We start from the raw sequence: 6,654 nt of genomic DNA on the forward strand, positions 1-6,654 counted from the left end.
AGCAAAAGAACACAACTTTTTTGATGTTGTCTTGCATACAAATTTGTTAATACTGTCTTGGCAGAAGGGTGACGTTTCTCCTGCTGGAACATTTGATTTAAGATAAGGCAGTGGAGCCCCAAGTTGGCCATGAGATGGGGACCCCACACAACCAGCCTCACTTCTTCGCAGGAACTATGGTTTCTGCTTCTGGGGCTTCAGGATTTGCTCAACTAGCACCACATACCTTGCAGGCTCTGGATGAGATCTTGTGTAGGGGCTCATCCTAGGAGGAGCTGGGGTTTATATAGAGTCACTGGCACCCATTGGATATTGTGCTGTGTTTACCCTTGTTAGATAACGAGGAGTGATTCTTACTCAGCCGTGAGGCCAGCTCCAGGGAACTTCTGGACCTTGAGAAGCTGAGCACTCACCAGTGGACCAGGCACTCTGCTGTCCCTGGTGGACAAGGCCAGGGCCTGCCTTCCAGGGGCCTACTTCCTGGGCCAGGGCTGCCGATGCTTTCTGCAAAGGGCCAGATAGTAAATGTTTCCTTCTTTGGGAGCTATGTGTCTTTGTCACAATGACTTCCCCTGGTCATTGTGGTGGGAAGGTAACCACAGATGAATGGTGGGGCCGTGTTCCAATAAAACTTTATTTATGCAATAGGTGCTGCTTGGATCTGGCCCATCTGTTAACTGCCCAGATTTTTCCTCTGAGCTTATGAAGGGCAGGAACAAGTTCTTAGTCATGTTTCCTCCCTGGTGTCTAGTGTCTAGTGTGGGGCCTGATCCATGGTGGGACCTCAGGAGTGTGTGCTGAGTAACACGCCGTGAAATTCTTTCAAGGAAAATACTGTGAGTTTCTAGATATATTTATAATTCCCATTTTGAGCTGAACTTGGAGTCATGACACTACATTGTTTAAAATAAAAGGCCCGAGTGTGCACACGCGCACGTGTGTGCGCACACACGGAAGTATCTCGCAACTAACCTCCCAGGTACATGGGCAGCTTATATTCCAATTCTGTTGTCCTTTCAACTCCTTCCCTTCCTTATGTCTCTCTCTTTCTCCCTGTTTTTCTTCACTCCCTTCTCTCAGCTCTTTCCCTAAATATTTATTATGCATCTTCTATGTGCCAGGAACTATACTAGGCCCTAGATGACATATAGCAAACAAGACATAACATTTGCCTGCAGGGAAATTATAGCCCACTAGCTGAATCCAAAGAAAGAAAAAAAGACAGAATTTAATGAACAAAAACACAAACATAAAATAGGAAATATCCATAAACCCAAAGTTGGATTCTTTGGAAAAGTCATAAAGTTGATTTAAAAAACCAAAAATTTTAGAAGATTGAGCAAGAGGAAAAAAAAATGTAAAAATAATCAATGGCAGGCATGATAAGGAGACATCACAACAGAGACTACCTTCTTAAAGATTGTAAGATGATATTATGAACATTTTTATGCCCATATATTTGAACATTTAGACAAATGGGTAAATTCCCCAAAAAATGCAATTTATCAAAACTGATATACTATATAGCACAGGGAATTATACTGAAGCAATAACCTATAAGGGAAAATTATCTAAAAAAGAGTGTATGTATAAAATATATATATATATATAACTGAATCACTGTGCCATATAGCTGAAACTAATACAATATTGTAAATCAGCTATACTTCCATAAGAAAACTGACAAAATAAAAAAATATGGATTTTTAACTAGTCCAATAACTATTAAATAGATTGAATCCTTAATTTAAAAACTTTCCATGGGGAGTTCCCACCATGGCACAGTGGAAACAAATCTGACTAAGAACCATGAAGTTGAGGGTTCGATCCCTGGTCTAGTTCAGTGGGTTAAGGATCCTGTGTTGCCATGAGCTGTGGTGTAGGTCACCGACTCGGCTCTGATCCTACATTGCTGTGGCTGTGGCGTAGGCTGGCAGCTGTAACTCCAACTTGACCCCTAGCCTGGGAACCTCCTTATGCTGCAGGTTCAGCCTTAAAATGCAAAAACAAACAACAACAACAACAACAACGAAAAACAAAACAAAAAACTTCCCACGAAGAAAACCCTGGAATTGGAAATAATACTCTTAGAAATGCCTACACACATGCACTGGGCATATGTATAAGAATGATTAGAGGAGTTCCCTGGTGGCTCAGCAGGTTAAGGATCTAGTGTTGTCACAGCTCTGGCTCTGGTCATGACTATGGTGATGATTTGGTCCCTGGCCTAGGAACTTCTGGATACTGCTGGTGTGCCCCCACTGCCCAAAAAAAAAGAAAAGAAAAAGAATTACAGCAGCACTATTTGTTTAATTTTTTAATTTTTTTTTTTTTGCTTTTTAGGGCCGTACTTGCACAAGATGCGTTTGGAAAGGATAGGAATTTAGTGTCAGTGGAGATTAGGAGATGGGGTTGGGGGGGGTGACCTTTTCAAAATAAGTTCTTCTGAGTAACATAATAATTAAAACAGGTCAGTGCTGAGCTGCTCAGGACCCTGAAGCCCACCCAGTAGGTCTTCCACCCCCTGTTCCCAACCCCCAACACCCTCTGCTCCCCAGGCTTCATCTTTGGATGATGGCTAGTGGGTGGCCGTGGTCTGTGTCTGTCCTGCTGACTTTTCCCAGCACCCATGGGACAGTGTCTCTGGTCACTTCCATCTCTCAATCTGGGAGACCTGACCCTCAGCTTGTTCATCTGATGGCTGCTCCTGTCCCACCCGAACATCACAGAGAGGCCACTGGCTCTTTTGTTTCCAAGAAATATTCCAGCCCATGTAGTTTTCTATCTGGGCTAGGTACCAAGGCTTCTGGCTTGAGCCCACTGGACCTCCTATATCTGAAGGGGGCAGTTGGCTCTGGGCTTTGGGAGGAAAGAACCACAGAGCATGTGCGTGGTCTGCATGTGTGTGGGTGCTGGGTCACCTCGGGGCTCCAGGTTCCACATCCAGTGCTTCCTTGGGTGAAGTGAAAGAGGATAGAGGTGGGTGGGGAGTGGGGGCTCCAGGGGCCCAGATCTGGAGGAAGAGCTGAGCGGTTAGCTCTTCAATGCTTTGACAGACTGATAGTCAACACACAAAAGGCTTACGTCATTCATAGCAACAGACCTCACACAGATATGCCAACACCATTCAACTTCGGACTTTGCTCTTTCACCTCCTTAGGTAGATTCAGGAACTCAGCAAGATGAGGACATTTGTTCAGAGTCCAGGTCCGGTTGAACCATTCAAGGTCACCTTGGCCAGCTCTGCGGCTGGTCACAGCTCCATGATGATAATAGCAAGCATTTACGTGGCACTTAGGGTTTCCATGCATTGTTGTGTTCAGACCTAAGATCCGTCCGTACAATGCCCTGGAGGGCGAGCAGGGAGATCACAGTTACTAAGCACTTTCCAGCACTCAGAGTGTGCCGGGCTCCCTTCTAGCATGTTCTGTGCGTCACCTCATTTCATCCTCACAACAGCCCTGAGAGGCAGAGGCTGTGGTTATACTGGAGGCTGGATAAAAGCAATGGTGAACATCAATTTATTGGTGTGGGCTCACCATGCTGTGTAGGTTCTGGCTTAAGTCCCTAATGTTCATTGGTCCTGGGTGAGCTCTGGATGGTTGGGGGAGCTGGGAGGAGTGGTGACAGTGATAGCATCAAGCTACCAGGGTGAGGTCTAAGCAGGAAAGAGCTTCAGGTGTCAGGAGAGGAACCCACTGGGAGCATGAGCCTGGGCAGAGCCCAGCAAAGAGTAGAACAGCTGGGGAGTGAGCCCAGTCTGGCCAGGCCCAGAGAGAAAGGAGGCAGCTGTGGTTTGTGGGGACCCTGACTAGGGGGACCCTGACTAGGGGGACCGCCTGCCACCCACACAGATACGCTTAGCACCCCGGTACAGAAATGCTACAACAAACTTCCCCTTGAAGTTGGGTAAAGTGTAGGTTTATTAGGATATTTCCTGGCCCCAGGAAAACTCAATTACAAGATCTTGAAGCACATTTCTCTCTCTCTCCTGGCAAAGATGAGGTGGATAAGATAGGCAGAGAAGAGGAGGACCACTGTGCTAAAAACATCCCTCCTGACCTCACTCGGCCCCAAAGGAAGAGAGCTGGACAAGCGTGGGGTCAGGGAAGCGAGGGCTGTGTCCTCAGGGTCATCTTCTGGTTTCCACATTTTTCGTTCTTGGGATCAGCTCCCACGTTTATACACCTTCCTATGTGACGAAATGATCGTGTCAGATTTTCTTAGGGATCAGAAGGAACTGAGTTTCCAGGTGATGAACAGAAAATGTGGCTGCCAAAGGAGGAAGGATGCTCTGAATTCCAGCTTCTGAGCCAGCCAGCCCTGCCTCCTGTCGGGACTTGAAGGTGGGCAGGATGCATCCGAGGTGTCCCTTGGGCCAGTGCCTAGGTGTTCACCAGCTGAAAGACATGGCTCCTCAGGAAGGAGGCTGCTGAGCAAGAAGGTGAGTGCAGGAGTCTGTGAGACCCCGCTTAACCATGAAGGGTTGGGAGAAAGTCATCTTGCTTGAAGGCGAGTCAGCAAGTTCTTTGCCGCCCACCTCCCAGTTGATGCCGCCGAGGAGCCAGAAGGATGCAGGCAAGGGAATTCGCAGTGTGTCTTTTCATGCTGGGTCTTGAGCCAGTATGTCCTATGACCGACAAGGTGTGAAGGTGGGAGAGAGAAGGCAGAGCTGCCCAGGGAAACCAGAGGGAGGTTGTGTCAGATGGTGGGCTGAAGAAGCAGGAGAGGAGGGAGGCCAGAGCCAGCCGGCTTCTGGGGAGCTGGAGAGAGTAGGGGTGTGCAGGGGGTAATTGGGACGGGCAGGCAGGCTTCCTGGTTGGGGGGAAGCTTCAGCCACCCAACAGTGGGGCTTAGGAGCCAGCCGCAGGGGGCAAGAAAGGACAGAGGGGTCGGGGTTGTGGGATGATGGTGGTGGTGATGGTGGTTCTTTTCCCCAGAGAAGGAACAATCCTCATCCTGCCACTGGAGGTGACATTCCCTAGGGCAGGAGGGGCCTCCTGGGGGAGGGGAGGGGGCGGCTAAAGGGAAGGAAGAAGGGGGCCCCAGAGGCTCACGCTGACCTCTGGAACTGACTAGGAATTTGATGGGCCTCATCTCCCGCCAGCTCCTGCTGATGGCTTTACCTGAGTGTGACTTTACAACTTTATGAGGTGCTACTGACCCAGTTCCTGCCCCCGCTCCGAGACCTCCTGGGACCTGGAGCCATGGGCTCAGGGGGGTCACTGAGAAGACACCCAGGGCAAGGGGTCTCACACGCCGATTGTGCAGGTCTGTGAGACTCCCATCTCTACCCGGGGAAGAAGGAGTTCCCAGAAAAAATAAAGGAAGCTGGCCAATATAGTCAACTCACCCAAACCCCTCCTCTCTCCAAATATGTGCCTATCTCCAAAACAATCCAAACTGCCCCATTAAATAACACTTGTTCAGTACAAAGGAAGTACAGCATGACGGGATTACAGACGGGTTCCAAGGAAAACATTCCCAATTGTTAGACACGCAACAATGGACAAAAAGCCTGAATGGCATTTCCACATGAGGACTGCTGTGCTTGGGGCAAGCTCTGCAGGGTGCTCCGGTACCCAGTGTGGGGGTCACCTGGCCCCTAGGAGGTGGTTCCTCCCCCACATTGTATCCAGAAGGGATGGAACCTGACAGGGACTTGGCGCTTAGCACAGGCAAGTGCTGCCTGCACACAGCAGCTTGGACATCTCCGGCCGTGTCTGCCTCTGGGCCCAGTTCTCCATCCCCTCAGTGGGAGGCAGGCCCTTTGCCAACCATGGTTGGTGGCATGGAGGACTCCCCCTGGCAACAAGGAGGAGATGGTCTTTAGGGGCCAAAGGGAGCTGGGGGGGGGGGAGTCTTAACTTGTCACCAAAAAAAGGGTTTGGGGGACCTGAATGACAGCAATCTCCTGATCTGTTCTACACTGAGTTGTGTACCTTCAAATTCATATTCTGAAACCCTGACCCCTAGTGTGACTGTGTTTGGAAACAGTGCTTTCATGGAGGTCATTAAGGGTGGGGCCCTGATCCCATAGGATTAGTGGCCTTAGAGAAGAGACGGCAGAGAGCTTTCCCTGTGCTGTGAAGACACAGTGGGAAGGTGGCTGTCTGCAAGCCAGACCCTGAGCCCTCCCCAGGAACCTGAGCTTGGCCTCCAGCCTCCAGAACTGTAATAAATAAGTGTCTGTTGTTGAAACCACCTGGTGCGTGATATTTTGTTATGACACCCACACTGGCTGGACTAAGGTGTCATCCATTGACAAACCTGAAAGACAAAAGGGACTAGGAAGTCTGGGGGCAAACAGACCCTAAAGGCCATCTTGGGCATCTGCCCGACCAGCTAAGGAGGGCTGGCCTCTGGGAGCCCACCGAGCCTTCCTCCAGGGACCAGGCCATTGTACTTGTCCCTGTGCCTGTGTCTGTCTGGTTTTGTTTCCTTCACTGAAACAGAGAAGCAGGACCCCAAGAAGCACAGACCCTTCTTTCTGTCTTCACTGAGTCTGTTGGGTGTGTACCTCTTATCTTCGGGCTAAAGGCTAGTGTGATCATGGTGAATCTTCAGGCAGGCGGTGAACAGCAGGGAGAAGGAAATTCATAATCAACCGAGTCCCGTTTTTATGCAAATCACCTGCTGATAAAGAGCGAAAGA

At 49.4% G+C, this 6,654-nt stretch overlaps 1 long non-coding RNA gene across 1 annotated transcript; it reads left to right on the forward strand.

Annotated features, from left to right (window-relative positions):
- Window positions 1-1,196: 1,196 nt before the first annotated feature.
- LOC146396800 (uncharacterized) lies at window positions 1,197-6,201 on the forward strand. Its single transcript, XR_014828253.1, has 2 exons — window positions 1,197-4,444; window positions 5,108-6,201. It is a non-coding gene; the product is annotated as an uncharacterized LOC146396800 (long non-coding RNA).
- The last annotated feature ends 453 nt before the right edge of the window (window positions 6,202-6,654 follow it).

This window comes from Sus scrofa, chromosome 14 (genome assembly GCF_054392235.1).
Source record: "Sus scrofa isolate SSC_HxYL_T2T_F1_AM1 chromosome 14, Sscrofa_HxYL_maternal_Yorkshire_Landrace_v2.0, whole genome shotgun sequence".
Classification (NCBI taxonomy): Eukaryota; Metazoa; Chordata; class Mammalia; order Artiodactyla; family Suidae; genus Sus; species Sus scrofa.